This window comes from Neomonachus schauinslandi, chromosome 2, assembly GCF_002201575.2.
Source record: "Neomonachus schauinslandi chromosome 2, ASM220157v2, whole genome shotgun sequence".
Lineage (NCBI taxonomy): Eukaryota > Metazoa > Chordata > Mammalia > Carnivora > Phocidae > Neomonachus > Neomonachus schauinslandi.
This window is the reverse complement of record NC_058404.1, coordinates 4177290-4194995: the sequence shown is the minus strand read 5'-3', so window position 1 is coordinate 4194995 and position 17706 is coordinate 4177290. Positions and strand designations below refer to the sequence as shown.

The window sequence follows — 17706 nt, the reverse complement described above, 5'->3', positions numbered from 1 at the left end:
TGATCCCGAAGTCCTGGGATGGAGCCCCATATTGGGCTCCTGGCTCACTGGGGAGTCTGCTTCTCCCTCTGACACTCTCCCCTCTCATACTGTTTCTCACTCTCTCTCAAATAAATAAAATCTTAAAAAATAAAGTTAAAAATGTTTGTACCTGATGAACCAATTATTATTCACGCACATCGTAAGACACGTACAAGATTGTTCATTCCAGAACTATTTGTAATAGTGGGAAATTGGAAATGGCCCACATGTCTGTCATCAGGGTGGTAGATATATAAGTTTCTATAATATTCACATACATACCATACTTTAGAGCGGTTAAGACAAAGTAGTTGAGTAACTTTCAATGTTACATAGATTTGAAAAAACAAAAGAAGAGATGGAAGAATAAGATATGTGTGACTATTTTCACAAATTTAAAATATGAATTTTATGAGTAAAATTATAAACACTTAGGCTGTATTTACACCAAATTAATAATAGAGATGTAACTGCATATTTATGGTTTTCAGGGAGGGAAGAAAATATGCTTTGAGTTGACTTGAAATAATTCCTTTTTTTTAAATTTTTTTTTAAAGATTTTATTTATTTATTTGAGAGAGAGAATGAGATAGAGAGAGCATGAGAGGGGGGAGGGTCAGAGGGAGAAGCAGACTCCCTGCTGAACAGGGAGCCCGATGCGGGACTCGATCCTGTGACTCCAGGATCATGACCTGAGCCGAAGGCAGTTGCTTAACCAACTGAGCCACCCAGGTGCCCGAAATAATTATTTCTTAAAACTCATCTGATGCCCTTTTGATAAAATGTTAACATTTTAAATTTCTCCTGTTGAGTACACGAGTGACATGATGTCCTTTACATTTTTCTATTAAATGTCTAAGAAGAAAAAACTATGCAAATAATGTTTTTCTTGGGATCTTGGAACCGTTTTTCCTGTGCCTCCTTTGTTCTAATTCCAGGAACCTTATTGATTGTAATTTTCAAGTACTTCCTCCAGATAAGTGCATGGGGAACACAACCAGATGAGGATGATAAGGATAAAATAGAGGCATATGATAGCATTTTTGAAATTCTTGTAGTTCTAAATTCTTTGTTTATGCTCAGTATATGGTACGAATGCAAGGACAGAATGTATCGATAGAAATAGTCTGGTCCCCCCAAAAAAGAAGTTGGCCAGTTGATGATGTTATTTTGTATCATAGGTCAATGAAAAATTTTATAATGAATACATGTGTTTTAGTATTTATCGCCCTGTCCAGGCTTTCCCTGGAAACATTCCGATGATGTAGGATAAGGGAGAAAAGAAGATGTAAATTAGGATATCTAAGCCAAGAGTGTGCTATCTCACTTCTGGCCTATGGATCTGCATGTTCCATGACAAAGAACAGGGATGCATTATAGTCTGTGAGATGAGAGATTCTGGGATGGCTATGGAAACTGTCATGACTTTGAACAAACTGGGATCAATGAGAAAAGATGGAAAGAGTCATCCTTGCCACCTTCGAGGCTTTAAATGGTTCTCATGCCCAAGAGAAGTCAGGCTTGCACTGTGGTGGTTCCAGACATAAAGGAAGGAAAGGGCATACACACACAAAGGCAGATTTTTGACCCATTAGCAGAAAGGACTCTTTACTGATTCAGTTGTGCATAGACCCTAGAGGCTTGGTGTGAATAGATTTGGACTTGGTATCTCTGACATGCCCTCCTATTCTCAGATCCTAAACTTTTAACTTACCAGGCATAAAACCCACGGCTGTTACTTCCTAATCATGTTTTGTATTTTGTGTGATCCTGGCGGATATGCTTTTGAATGACAGTAAAGAGGATTTGTTGACAACTGTCATTCATGACTAAAACATAAACCTACAACTTTCTGAAGTATCTGAGACTCTTTAATTCTTGTAAGCTTTTGGATTATCATTTGAAATAAGTTGAACGAATATGCCCATTTTAACTGAAATAAAGTACTAATGCCTCAAGGCTGCCTCTTTTGTAAATCCCTTCATTGCTGTAGCTTTTCATTTTAATTTATTATAACTATTTTTTATATTAAGTCCTTAAAGAGTATTACTAAACGTTTAATATTTTTTAAACCATCTTAGATTTGTAAGTCTCTTCTGTGTGTTGTAAAAGATAAGCTCATGTGGAAAAGATTTTCGGTGAGCAATTGTGCAAATATGATGCTAAAATAGGCAGAATTACCTGATTATGTAGATCAAACACACCTTGACATTTGGCTTTGAATCGTGACTTGACTATTGTAAAATATTTTGAATTACTATTGAGGAAAAACCGGAGAAATGTTTGCACCACTGAATATAGGTTAATATAGGACTTATTACACATTTTTTAAAGACTCAGTATCAAGCATCATAGTTAGTCAATTTTAAAATAATCCACTCCCACAGTTTAAGTAAGAGCTGAAATTTACATTATTTAAATTTGTTTAGACAAAGTGATTAACACTGTGATACCTCCTATCCACCAGATGGCATTCTGTTAGCTCATATTCCAAATTAAGAACTTCCCCTTCAGTCTGTTTTATGAAAAGCTCCAGTTTATTCTAAACCCAGCAATTGCCTTTTTAATTTTTTTCAAACATTTTATTTTTTTATCTAGATATACCACCAGCATCTTAAATAGTCTATTTCAAATGATGCCTATTACTGCTACTCCAACAAATAATATAAATCATCACACATTACTCTTCATGATTTTCTTTTTCTTTTAGCAATAGCACATGCCTGGAAGATTATTTTTACCATTAACAATACCATCTGGGCTTCAAAATTTGGTGCTTTCTTTTTTTCCTTAAATCCCAAGACCCAGAAGATTCATTTTATTCCAACCCTTCAGTCAAGCCTACTGTTTTTACCCTAATGAAAGCCTCCATTAACACTATCTTCCTAGCTATCTCACCATCTGTACCCCTTGTCTGCAATATATTCTCCAAAAACAACTGTCAGGGTAGTCTTCCTAAGACTAAACACCTTGTGTGATTTACCATGGTCTCTCTGCTTAAATGTAAACTATTTACCTGCCATATTAGGTCTTTCTCTACTCAGGGTCCTCTTTGCTCTTCCAGACTTGTCTTTGAATTCTCCTATAAAGACCAAAAACCAATAGGATGAAGATTCTCTGTCGGACATTGGGATGCAAGATGGATTTTGATGGAGAGGTAAAGAATGTCTGGTGCTGGACATTTGAGAAGAAGGAAAGCAATGGCTAGTGAAGGATGCATTTCAGATTCCTGGGCAAAAATCAAGATTCCCATTGAGGCTGGAGAACAGCCAACATAATAAGGTGCCATAGTGAGGGCAGGATGGAGCTGACTGATAGGGAATCAGCAGTGAGACCAGACCGGAGGAATCATTACAATCAAAGGACACAAAGAAAAAAACAGAGAAAATCAGCCAAAAGGAAAGAAGATGTGGTGGAATGGGGACTCTGAATTTCAGGAGGGACGGATATGCTTAGGTGTCATAGAAACCATCTGGGAAATGGGCAAATTGTATTTCTGAGATCATTCTGTCCTTTGCAGGGTGGGTAGGTTCAGGTGTAGGTGAGGCTGGAGACCGTGTTGGTGATTTAGGGATGATAGGAGCACCGCTCCTTTTGAGCTGGAGCCAAGAAAATCACTCTGACCAATAACAAACATCTACCAAGGAGCTGAAGCGTCCCTGAGAACTTTTTCGCAAGTTCTATCTAAACAGTACACTATTGAGAGCAATTTCCGTAAAATAATTTTCTTCCAGAGTGTAATATTAATGAACACTTAGGCGAATATTAATATATTAGCCATATACTTAGGAAGAAGTTTTCTTTTTAAAATTCTGTAATTTTAGTGTTACAATTTTCAAGTTCCACTTTGGTAAATATTTGGTATGGTGACGTTTGACTTTGGGGGAATTGGTGATTTATCTTCATAAAGGAAATCATTTTATCCACCCTATGTTTCTCATAGGGTATAGTTTTTACTAGGTTTCCCTCACTCTGATGATTTGGTTTCTCAATCTGGGATATTTCTGTGAACAATGAAGTATGGCGATGACTCACATGCAGTAAGTCCAACAAACATCTATTAAACACTCCATGTTTAGGGACCCTTTGTTAGGATCTGAGGTTCATAAATGTTTCTGGTTTGAGCGCTCTGCCAGTGTCATGGCATTAGGTGTCCTGGAATAACATAACAGAGGACAGATTACTCTATTTTTTTTAAAGATTTTATTTATTTGAGAGAGATGGTGGGGGTGAGGAGCAGAGGGAGGGAGACAAGCAGACTCCATGCGGAGCAGAGAGCCAGACCCAGGGCTTGCTCTCACGAAACTGAGATCATGACCTGAGCCAAAATCAAGAGTTGGGTGCTCATCGAACTGAGCCACCCAGGTGCCCCTGCTCTACTGTATATAATGCCGGGTGCCCCTATTCTACTCTGTATAATATTAGGAACAACTGTTGAATTCACGGTATCCAGGTAAGCTTCATGAGAATGAGGGCATGCGTATCTTAAATGCAGTTCTAGACATTCTGAATCATAATTTCTGTAAGTACATAAAAAAATACTTTCAACATGAACTATTCTTCACTGACTCAGAGATTCTCCACACCTATGCCCCATTCTTTTCTACCCCTTGGAAAGGGGCGTGGGCTCAGTAGACTGTGGTGGTTAGGATCTTGTTCCATGTCCTCTGTTAAAATACTAGGTCAGTGCAGCTAACCCTTGAACAATGTGGGGGTTAGAGGCACTGACCCGTGTGCAGTGGAAAATTCACACATGACTTTGACTCCCCCAGAACTTAACTATAATATACTAATAGCCTCCTGCTAACCAGAAGCCTTACTGATAACATCAACAGTTAACGCATATTTTGTATATTGTGTTATGTATATTAGAGATGTGTTATATGCTGAGTTGTTACAATAAAGTAAGCTGGAGAAAAGAAACTTGTTAGGAAAATCAAAATGAAGATAAATACATTTACTTCACTCTATGTATCAAAAAAAAATCTTCACATAAATGGACCCTTCCAGTTCAAACCTTTGTTGTTCAAGGGTCAATTATAATTTGAATTATATAGCCCTGCACATCATCTGGAGTTAAGCTGAAATATTATGAAACAGAGGAATCATCAGGTTGTGAACATTAATACACATAGAAACACAGAACAGAGGATGGTAGTATTGTTTAATTGTGGAACAGCTGTTACTCCAGAATCCTACTGCTTAAATGGGGTCTGGAATATTCCCATAGTTCACACTGAAGTCACTGATGTGCACCCAGATGCTGGGACCTCTCAGTTGTTTCTATAAGCCTTCCTATATGCCATTTAGATGATAAAATGAGTGTGCACCTGCCCACTTATACACAATGTAATTTTGAAGCATTGAATAGTTCTGAGCCTAGAGTTCCTCCTAGACCAAATGTGGGGAGGTGGTCCTGAGGATTCCTTGAGATCATTTTAAAGCATCTGAAACTTGGAGTTGCTAGTTTCTTCTTTCTGTTAGACACAAAAAGTTAATGGATCCAATAGTGTGAAAGCATAAAAAATAGTAAATTCAAACCAATTTCATTTATATCATGTATGCTAAAAGCTGATGTGCAAATTTATTTTTTTCTACACTTAAAAACCATAGTATATATCCTTCTTTTTTTTTTTAAGATTTTATTTATTTATTTGAGAGAGAGAGAGAGCATGAGAGAGGGGAGGTCAGAGGGAGAAGCAGACTCCCTGCCGAGCAGGGAGCCCGATGCGGGACTCGATCCCGGGACTCCAGGATCATGACCTGAGCCGAAGGCAGTCACCCAACCGACTGAGCCACCCAGGTGCCCTAGTATATATCCTTCTTAAGATCTAATGGATATCCAAGTCTTTTATATTTTTCTCTTGAGGAATTTATACTCAAAGGGGTACTTATTATAGCTATTCGATAGAGCTTAAACGATGAGCTGGGAGCAGAGAGCGTAGGTATGAGTGGAGAGTTAAGGGTCTGGACTGCAGTCTAATGAGGTCAGCTCCAGGGTAGTTCAGAGTAACTCCACCCTACCTTCTGGAGAAAGAACTCAATATGCCTTACTACTGTTAGGTCAGTAATCTTGATGTCTTTGGTAATGTTTGTTTAATGGAATTGAGTTTCTTTTTGAAGGGAAATCTTTCATTGTGCCCAATGCTATCATAGTACCATATGCAAAAATACATATTTTACTTTGTCCAATATGTCTTTAGTTGACTGAGGTTTATTCTGTATTAATTATGCCACCATCTGTCAGTGAGAACATAAGTATTCTGAAGTCCTGGTTTTGGTATCAGATAAAAGAAATTCAAATCCCATATATACCATCTTTTTGAGGGACCTCAAAAGACAGGTTCTTTTATTTCCTACAGTCTTATCTAATAGAATATTTCTACACATATTTTCTTTCACGTAATGACCACGAGTCTTGTACACTCTGTAAGAACGAAGCAAATGAGTCAGTCAGGGTCGACCCGGGAGAGACAGGGTAAGTCTGAACCTTGGTGAGCGGGAGGTGGAAAACGTGAGATGACCAGCCCCCTTGGGAGAGACCAACAAGAAAAAACACACCTTCAGGCCTGATGTCCATGCGTGACAGCGTCAGCTTTGGGAATGTCAATGTGTTAAAATCTTACACACCCAAAGTGCAGTTATTAAAATGTTCATGTTGACACATTATTATTATCTAAATTCTGAGGTTTCTCCCATTTTCCTGCATCACTTTTCATCTCCAGGCTTGCATCCTGGTCCTAGTGTGACAGTAAGCCATCACCTCTCCTTGGTCCCCTCTAATTTGTGTCTGGTCCTCTGTCTTGCCTTATCTGTTATGACCTTGACAGTTTGGAAGATTACTGATCACTTACTTTATAGAATGTTTCTCAATTTGGGTCTGTCTAATGTTTTCTCACGATTTGGTTGAATTGTGTATTTTTGGCCAGAATACCACAGAAGTGATCAATTCTTTCCACAGGCACGTGATGCCAATATGGCTTTTCACTGTTGAAGCTGACATTGACTACTTGGTTAAGGTGGGGTCTGGGGAGTGACTCCACTGTGAATTTACCATTGTTTCTCTTTAAAATTAATGAACCTCTTGAGGGAGAGACTTTATTACCATCCACATAGCATATTAGTCCTCAAACTTTTTCTTAACATTTTTTTTTTGACCAAAGACATCTAAAACTTATTGAAGGAAAGTGTGAAGTTGAAAGAAGGAATAGTTACATTGTAGCTATTGTATATTAGAAGAGAAAGAATGTGTGTATGAGTGTGGTGTGTGTGTGAGAGAGAGAGAGAGAGGAAGAAAGGGAATAATTCAGAAATTTCTCTAAATCACACCATGTTTATTCTTATGTTTCAGATCAACTTGTATGCAAATGATTAAGCTAATTTCTCAGGGATATATTACACCTATGTTAATTTAATGTCTGATACTTAATCAGTATTCATAACTACTAAAGACTTTGCAGGCTTACATAGCATAGAAGGTTTAGAACAATTTATTTTCAAATATGAATAGAGAGTAAAGTGGAATTTTTTTTTAAAAACCTCACTACTCTGGCACCTGGGTGGCTCAGTTGGTTGAGCGACTGTCTTCGGCTCAGGTCATGGTCCCGGAGTCCCGGGATCAAGTCCCGTTTCAGGCTCCCTGCTCAGTGGGGAGTCTGCTTCTCCCTCTCCCTCTGCCACTGCCCCCACTTGTGCTCTCTCTTACTCTCTCTCTCTCCTCTCTCAAAAAAATAAATAAATAAATAAATAATCTTAAAAAAATAAAAACCTCACTAGTCAATACATAACACAGTTAATCTGTTGGAATCCAATTAGAATCATACAGTACCTAGAGCATACATGATCAGTGAAAATGTGTACCACACATGATATGCCTTCAGTAAAATTGGGCTTCTGGATTTTTCATCTACTTCACCTGCAGAGCTTGTATTCAGATGCATAGTATGGGTTACAACTGCCTATAGTTTAGAAAGAACACAAACAAGGGAGTTACAAATGTATTTAAATATTGTTGAGAGCACTAGAATTCTATCATCATTTGCCATAATCAATATTGCGAGTGTCATACCTAAGTACTGTTCTATTAAAGTATTATACGGAGTAGCTCATGATCATTTGCTTACCTCTCTTAGGCACAGCCACGATTATAGAAGTGTACTAATTAGGGCAAAAATACTCATTCACACAAAGAGATAATTTTATAGTATTTAGATTTTAAAAGGTGCCAACCTCTATAGTGTCATAGTTTCTGTGAGTAGAGCAGCCTGAGAAATATTATAAATCCAAATTATGGAATAGATGAGATTTTTAAAAGCTTAGTAAAAAGACATTTACATATTTAGCTAAACAATAACCTTCTAAATGATTTCACCAAGCTCCTAGTTTTACAGAAGATAAAGCTGAGGCACTGAGGAATTACCTGGCTGGTCCCAAAGTGACTGAATCAGCTCTATGTCAGGTTTTCCTGTGTCTGAGTGTGATCTTCATGTACTTTTTTTCTTTTTTTAATTTAATTTTATTATGTTATGTTAATCACCATACATTACATCATTAGCCTTTGATGTAGTGTTCCATGATTCATTGTTTGTGTATAACACCCAGTGCTCTATGCAGTACGTGCCCTCTTTAATACCCATCACCAGGCTAACCCATCCCCCACCCCCCTCCCCTCTAGAACCCTCAGTTTGTTTCTCAGAGTCCATAGTCTCTCATGGTTCGTATCCCCCTCCGATCTCCTCCCCTTCATTTTTCCTTTCCTGCTATCTTCTTCTTTTTTTTTTTAATTTTTATTCTTATGTTAATCCCCATACATTACATCATTAGTTTTAGATGAAGTGTTCCATGATTCGTTGTTTGTGCATAACACCCAGTGCTCCATGCAGAACGTGCCCTCCTCAATATCCACCACCAGGCTAACCCAACCTCCCACCCCCCTCCCCTCTAGAACCCTGTTTGTTTTTCAGAGTCCATCGTCTCTCATGGTTCGTCTACCCCTCCGATTTCCCCCGCTTCATTCTTCCCCTCCTGCTACCTTCTTCTTCTTCTTTTTTTTTTTTCTTAACATATATTGCATTATTTGTTTCAGAGGTACAGATCTGTGATTCAACAGTCTTGCACAATTCACAGCGCTCACCATAGCACATACCATCCCTAGTGTCTATTACCCAGCCCCCATCGCTCCCACCCCCCACCACTCCAGCAACATGTACTTTTAAAATAAACCCAAGTCAATTTGTTAGAGATGAGGGTTAACGCTCACGTCACATGGCAAGACAAAATAGATCCCAAGTTGTTTAAATACAGTCATTAAAAGAGAAGTAAAAGAAGGTTCCAGCACGGACACTGCCCTCCTCCGCACATGCAGCCCCTGCCCCGTCCCCGTGAGACTCTCCACTGACCACCAGCTTCTGGGCCCTCGCAACACCGCCTCCTCCTCTCCCTCCTTCTCACCCCAGAGGTGAGCGCGGCTTTCTGTAGTTACTGATCACTGATGAATTCTCTTCCCCCTTTGCTCTCTCAGCTCTTCCAAAGACATGTAAGCAATCCCATGCATTAAAACCCCAGTGTTTAAAACTCATCAAATGCAAAATAAAAGAGAAATGGCTCTACGTCAAAATTCACAAGGATGCAGAATTAAATGCTTAAAAGCAGTCGAACCAATCAATGGTAAAGGAGAGAGCTCTGAAATGAATTACGTCCATCCCATTCATCACAGGACCCCTGTAACTGCATGCAGTTCTTCCTGCTTTGTGGGTGCTCAGGAACCATATGCTGGGTGAAGGGGCAATCATTAAATCAGCTGTATAGAAATCTACAGCAGCATGTTAACAAACTTAATGTCAAGTAGGTGTCCAAGTGTGTGACACACAAACTCTTAAAAATGAGAAATGATGTAGCTGGTTAAGGGCATCAGCATGCAGATCGGATGAGAAAACATCTCTGCTTATCAAACTTATTGAAACTATCTCAATGTTATGAATTACAATGCAAGTTATAATCAAGTTTGCAGAGATTTAAAATTTCATATGCTAAGGACAGTGTTAGGGTCCTCTCACTGTTGGACGCTGTTGGGTGGGGATATAAATGGTCGCAGCATTTTCGAACAGAAGAGAGCATTATCCATTGTCCCCTAAAAAAGTATCAGACCACCTAACACAGTGGGATAGCAACAACAAATAGGCAGATATATAACATAACATAACATAACATAAAAATTATTAGATATGTAACAGAGCAAATGATGACACATCTGCATATAGAAATTTTTAATGAGTTTATTTGAGAATTTAAAATGAGTTTACAGGGGCGCCTGGGTGGCTCAGTTGTTAAGCGTCTGCCTTCGGCTCGGGTCACGATCCCAGGGTCCTGGGATCGAGTCCCACATGGGGGCTCCCTGCTCAGCGGGAGGCCTGCTTCTCCCTCTCCCACTCCCCCTGCTTGTGTTCCTTCTCTCACTGTGTCTCTCTCTATCAAATAAATAAATAAAATCTTTAATAAATAAATAAATAAATAAAATGAGTTTACAGAGTTGGCAGAAAATATGCTGAAGTAGAGGTCATGAATGGCTGTCAACAGTAGGTATTTCAAGGAGATGGGATGATAGCTAATTTTTATTTCTTTCTTGAAAATCTTCTGACTTCCGGGCACCTGGGTGGCTCAGTTGGTTAAGCGACTGCCTTCGGCTCAGGTCATGATCCTGGAGTCCCGGGATCGAGTCCCGCATCGGGCTCCCTGCTCGGCAAGGAGCCTGCTTCTCCCTCTGACCCTTCCCCCTCTCATGTACTCTCTCTCATTCTCGCTCTCTCAAATGAATAAATAAATCTTTAAAAAAAAAAAAAAAGAAAATCTTCTGACTTCCTAAATTTTCTGTAATGGCTACAGGTCTTCTTCTTCTATTTTTTTTTTCTCCCATAAGATTAAACGATATCAGTACATTCATTGTCAGATGTGGAAAATGACAGGGGAGATGGTTGACAAAAAGAGCCCACTGAAAAGAAATTATTTTGCCATTATTGTTAAGTGTACTTTACATTGGAGCATAAATTCAACAACATATTTCCATTTCTTTTGATAAAGAGAAGTGCTACATAGTTAGGATGCATTACAATATGGAAATGTGCCTCTCTAGCTTCAGAACAGATATCAAGACCGGAGGGCAGGCATTTTCTATCAGCGATGAACTTTTGCTGCTGAAACACCGTGGAGTAAACAGTGGCAGAGGGGCCTCCGGGCCGCCCACCCGACATGTCCCTGCAGAGTCAGGAGTGAGCATGTCGGGCAGGATCCAGAGGGCATTTTGCCTGCGTTCAGATTTGCAGCCGAGTTTCACCTATCTTTTCTTCAGATAACACTGAATGCTATTTTGACTTTAAAAAAACAAACAAGCATGAAGTAGTTAAAAATGCAAGAAAGTGGCAGAGAGAGGCCAAATGGGCAATAAAGTTGTTCAGCCAGGGTTCTGTAGGGACTCAGAGCCCATAGCACCTGTCTAGATGTGCACAGAGAGGGGTTTAGGATGAGGATCTCTCTCACAGGATTATGGGCTCCGAGAAGTCCCACCATCTGATCTGCAAGCTAGAAGCCGGGGGCCTGTGGTGCAGCTCCAGTCCAAATGGGAAGGCTTGAGATCCAGGAGCTCTGATGTTGGGGGAAGAAGATGGGGGAGCTCTCAGCTCAAACAGAAAGAGTAAATGCCCCTTCCTTCCCCTTTCTCTTCCATTCTGGCCCTCAGTGGATTGGATAACGCCCACCTGCGCTGGGGACGGTCTTCTTTACTCACTGTACTGACTCAGTTGCTGACGCCCTCCAGAAACAGCCTCATAGACACACCCAGAAATAATGCTTTATCAGCTCTCTGGGCCTCCTTTGGCCAGTCCAGCTGACACAGGACATTAGCCACAGGACATTGGTGTCAGAGGTAATGCAGCGGGGACAGCGCGGGGAGACAGGGAGGGGGACCCAGATGGTGAAAATGGAGACAACTTGTCTTTACAGCTCTGCCTTTCACTTCTGGCTCCATCCCCTGGCTCCCAGGGTCATTCTTTCCTGTCTTTCCATCTGTCCTGCTCCATGGCCACTATTCTGTGTGGTTCAGCCAGTGACCCTCAGGCCTCTAGGGAAGCTGCCAGTTGGAGGCTAGTCCCACTAAGATGTTGGCTACGGTGTTTTAGGAAAAAACGTTTATTCTAATGGTCCCGGGGATTTGCCAGTCATGGAGACTGGCTGAGGTGGTTTTTAGAAGCTCAGCAAGAGTACAAATTCATGCCTACTATAATGAAAAATAGCTAAAAATAGTGCCCCCTTTTCCTTTCAGAAGTGTCCCTGTTTGGACGATGAAGAGCATGATTACCCTCACCCTAGACCATGAGACCCATTGTTTTGGAGACATGACACTGTGTTTTCCTCAAATCACTGAGTAGGTAATTGCATATTCTCTGTCATCAAAAGACCATCTGAACTGCCTCACGTACTCATTCTTGGAGACTCTGAATATTCCTTTTCTTCATTATTTGACCCTAATGTTGTCTAATTCCATGTTAGGTACAGTTAAGGTTTTATGGCAGCTCATCTTAGATCCTATTACCGTGTTTTAACCTCTCTGTGGCCATTGTTTCTGAACAAGCTTGTCACACCTACCGATAAACATGTCCCCAAATGTGACCCGCTCCAATCTATCCGTAGCAGGCCTTGGATGCTCACAAATCTCCCTTTCTTTCTTAGTTTTGTGATGGTTCTTCAAGCTCCTCAGACTGAAAACCTGGGACATGTTGTTGACTCTTGTACGACTTCATCCCCTTCATCCCACCTTGGTCTCCAAATCACCCTGAAGGGCCCCGCCTTTCATTCCCCCTGTGGCCCTTCTAGGCAGGTTCCATTACTTAAGGAAGAGTCACTCCCAAGTCTTCCCTACTCACTCTCGTTCCATTCCAGACACTGACGGATGTCTCATAACTGCTTTGTCCTCTAACCCCCTAACCTAAAAATGTCGGGGTGGAAACAAGCTTCCCTCACCTTGCTTTCAAGACTCTACGTGTTTCTTTTTATGTCTTTGGTGTTTCTTCTCATTTCCTAACAGCATGAGTCACTTCAGTCAGGCTGACAAGCCCACTTTTTTCTAGACATTCTGTGATCACGCTCACCTTGGGCGTGCTAGCTGGTAAGCCGGGTCTTTTTGCTCTCCAAGAGAGATTAATTCCCATTTCCTCCACAAAGAGTTTTTGGGTTACTTGAGCCCAGGGTGACTTTTCTTTTTTTTTTTTTTTTCCTGATATCCTTCAGTACCTATAATCTAACTGAGCTTTATACTAAAGTAGTTATTTCTGACTTGAATCTTTTGATATGTCTCTTATTTTGGTTTGCTTTTTTCTTTCTCAACTAGAAAACACTGTGAATGTATATGTTGTAACAGTGGTGACGTTGGGGTACCACTGTCAATCCTCTGTCATGTCTAGTCCTGTATGTAGCTTATGGGGGTGACCTCAAAGGAGAAGGGTAGGGGGACACTTGTCTAGCAGGTAGGTCAAGAAAGTGACAGATGCTAATGCTATGTTTCTATCATATGTGTGCTTGATGATTGATTGTATTATCGATGTTTCAATTCAACGTGGTCATGTCATTTCCCTGAGAATTTTTTTGGGTTTTCATCATAGTGTATTGGTTTTCTCTTAATAGTATTTATCGAGTCTATTCAGAAAAGACACCCAAGCCTTTTAAATAAATAAAAAAGTGAGAGTTTCCTTCCTAATGCTTCATTAATAGCTTCTGATTTAAAGGAAAAGAAAAAAATAAACATTGGCATGTATCTATATATAAATGAAATATCCCTTGGCTAGAGCCCTATCTTCCAGGGTTCCTTGCCTACAACAAATCCATCAAAGAGGGAAAGGGCCCTAAAGGAAATCCTGCTAATAAGATGACACAACATTCCCTCCCTGGAGGGAAAAAAAAGAGGATAGAGGATTTCCTTCTAATTTAATTAAAGTGAAAGCTTTTATTAAAGTATCATAGCTCCATAATATTTTTAGAAATCTTTGCTATGTTCAAGAATCACTCTTGCATATAGGAAAATTAAATAGGATGAAATTAAATGATAATAGTTGAGGACTTAATAGAAATGAGCTGATGATGCAGTAGTTCTGTAAGGTTTTTTTTGAAATAACTTATTTTTTGGAACAGTTTTCAATTAGCAATGATCGCGCCTTGGATAAACCTCATTGGCTATGATACTGCAACCGTGCAAAGCTTGGAACAGTTTCCAATTCATAGAGGAATTTAGAATGGAGGTCTCATATACTCCCTGCTCATTTTCCTCTGTTATTAAGATCTTACAGTAGGAATTAATAAACCAGCATCATTACACTACTATTAACTAAATAGCATACATTCCTTATTTTTTCTCCAAGTCCTCCTTCTGTCCCAGGACCCCATCCAGGATGCCAAATTACATTTAGTCCTCATGTCTCCTTAGGCTCCTCTTGGTTGTCACAGTTTCTTAGACTGTTCATGTTTTCGATGACCTTGACAGTTTTGAGGACAGTTTTGAGGACAGTCGGGAATTTTGCAGAATGACCTTCAGTTGGGATTTGTCTGTTTATCTTGTAATTGGTCTGGGGTAGGGGTTTGGGGGAGGAAAATCTCGGAGGTAATGTGCCATTCTCATTACATTATGTGATCTCACTGACACTCTGATGGATCGCTGTTGATGTTGGCCTCGCACACACGACTGAGGTAGAGTTTGTCAGGTTCCTCCTGTGTACATTCCCTGTGTGGTCCCCATTCTGTATTTCACTCTTTGAAAGCAAGTCCAAGCCTGGGGGATGGGGAGTCATGCTCCACCTCCTTGAGGGTGAAGTGTCTACATCCATTATTTTGTATGCTTCAACACTGGAGATTTCTATTTCTCCTCATGTTTTTATTGAACTCAATATGAACTCAAGAACATGTTATACTTCAGATTAAAGTATAGTGATTCTTTATTTTTTGCTGTAATTGTGCCACCTTAGATCAACGGAAGCTCTTCCAGTTGGCTCTGTGTTGGTCAACATACCCCATTAACAGGGGTGTTTGGTTTGGTTTGGTTTGGTTGGTTTTGGACCCTTCCTTACTTTCTGGAAGACTCATCTTGTATATGCCTTCCCCCAACCCTAGAAACCACCATTTCTCCAAGCATCCCTGGTTCCTTTTATGGGAGAATGAAACCCACATCTGGCCACTAGGTGTGCTATTGGAGTTTTTTTAACTGACATTTATCCATTGCTAATAAATAGAGTTTACTAATTCGTTATGTGAAGATATAACTGTTAAAGGCAGATGCAGTGATTACTTTTTGAGATCAACAGTGGAATACAGTTTATTGAATGCAAAGCATTAAACATTCTTACTTCACTTTTATTGCCGTCAGAGACCATTCTCATGATATTCTTTATTCCATGGAATCAGTTAAATGAAATGCAAAGCAGATGTTATGTATTTTTACTTTAAACACGGTTTTACTTTTTCGCTTGAGATTATACCTTAATGGCTAATATTGAAACATAATTATCTCTTTGTAGATTTATAGGAGATTAGAGAAATTCAGTTAGAGAAATGCTAATTTCCAGCAAGTGAACTTTGAATTAAGGCAGAACTGGCTTTCCTTCCACACCTCAGCCACACACTCTTCACTCACCACCAAACCTTGCCATGATCCATAACTGAGTCATGACTCATATAGGGGTTCAAATGCCCTGTATTTGAATTGGTAAGAACTCCTACTGCTCATACAGTCTCTGTCACTACAATTTATTTATATTTCATTGGCTTCACTATTCTGAAGATCTCAAATCCCTTCTTAACTGTGCAATCCCCTTGTCTAAAATTGCCTGGCAAGAGTTAGGAACCAATATTTGCCCTACTGTTGCTACTACCTCAGGCCTTTGAAAAATACACAGCACACACGTACGTACCCATGCAATTGCGATGATCACCCAGTTGTGATTCTATTAACTTTAAGATAGAGAAAAGAAAATAAACTCATGTGAGCAATAAGATGTTTATTTAATGAAGAAGAAAAATCCATATTTCCAGTCCTTGAATGAAAAAAAAAAGTGCATTGCTTTAAGCTATTTGCAACGATGCTGTTTCTTGCCAAAGGACATATCTCCTGTCTAAACATTTGAGACTTATATATATTGAGAATTTCCCCCTGCCTGTCTTCAACTTCCTCCATAGAAATCCAGGGCTTAATTTCATTCAACAGATTTAAAAAAATGTTTAAAACAAAATATAACAAAAAGATTATCTTGAAACTTCATGTTTAAAACCTCAAAAAAGATTTACACATCAAATAAAAACTATGATATGGATAGATTTTTAGAACTCTGTCCTTAATGGAATCTAAGGGAAAAATAATCTGGATGGTGATTCCAAGAACAAACTGGACTAAAGTGTCTGTCTTTTTATCATTATTATTTTTAACATTTTGGGTTTTTTTTAAGTATCAGTTTTGACTGTTGGAGTCAATGTTTCAAATCTGATACTTCAGGCAAAAAGCACTGTGGCAGGAGGGAGGGGCCAAGCCAGACTGGCATTTGCTTTAAGTTTTAACTGTGATTGTGGGAAGCAAATGTCCACACTCTTCATTAGTATTCAAAGTAAACAAATCAAGGAGAGAGAGAGAGAAACTTAAGTATCCACTTGATGTCTTCCACATAAGTGGCAAGATGATTCATAGAGGATTTTGTTACAGTGTCAGGCTGGGAAGACCTCCCCTAAGGCCAGCAGCTTTGGCTGGAAAGAGAGAATCAGGTCCAGTAGAAGAGAGTTTTCCTCTTTTCTTCCCCTCCCCCAGACCCTAGCCAGGCAGATTTAAAAATTCTAAAAGAAAACTAAACATAGAGAAATGCGAGAGAAAAAAAAAAAACAAACAAACTAATGTACAGTTTGATTACCTCGGCATTGCAATTAGCTGTGCAATTTCCAGGGGGTGCGTGTAATGCAGAATGTATTATAGCTTTTCTTAAAGGAAGTCGAGTTAAAGTGCACAGTATGAGCATTAACAATATCCATGTATTTTCCATCTCCATACAAGGGGCAAGGTATTTATTTTGAGCAGAATTACAAAATTAAAAATAAATGTATGAATAGTCTATGTATAAGTTCATGTCCTATTTCTAAAGCCATTAAAAATATTTGAGCTCTTTTTGTTAACTTCCCATAGCCACTGATTAAAAGGGGAAATGTCCTCACAATTGAAAGTGAATATATTTAGTAAAATTTCACTGGAGTTCTATTACAGCATAGGGGTTTTCAAGTAAAATTTAAACATTTTAAATCCCTTCCCGTGTTTTTGTTGGGTGCCTTGATTCGGTTTCCACGCTGCTAATCATTTTAGCCAGAGACATTCTGTTACGCTGCATTATTTTCATGATTTCTTTTTTTTAAACTGAGGAAATGCAGGTTCTTCTAGAAAGCAAGACAGGAGATTGCATTGCTAAAAATGCATTCTTTAGAAAAAAATTTGAAAAGCAAATTATATCTTATTATATAAACTAGGGGAATGGTGATGGCAGTACTAAGGTATAAGGTAGGGTAATGATGATGACCTGTAAGCAGGAACTAAAGAGGGGTACATTATTTTCTCAGGGGAGATTTCTGGTCATTTTAAGGGAATGAATATGACTAAGGGGCCTTTAATGTTCCCCACAT

The 17706-nt window shown here is 39.3% G+C and overlaps 1 pseudogene; it reads right to left on the bottom strand.

Annotated features, from left to right (window-relative positions):
* Positions 1-14134: 14134 nt before the first annotated feature.
* On the bottom strand, positions 14135-14264 carry LOC123324118 (annotated as a pseudogene).
* Between the last annotated feature and the right edge of the window lie 3442 nt (positions 14265-17706).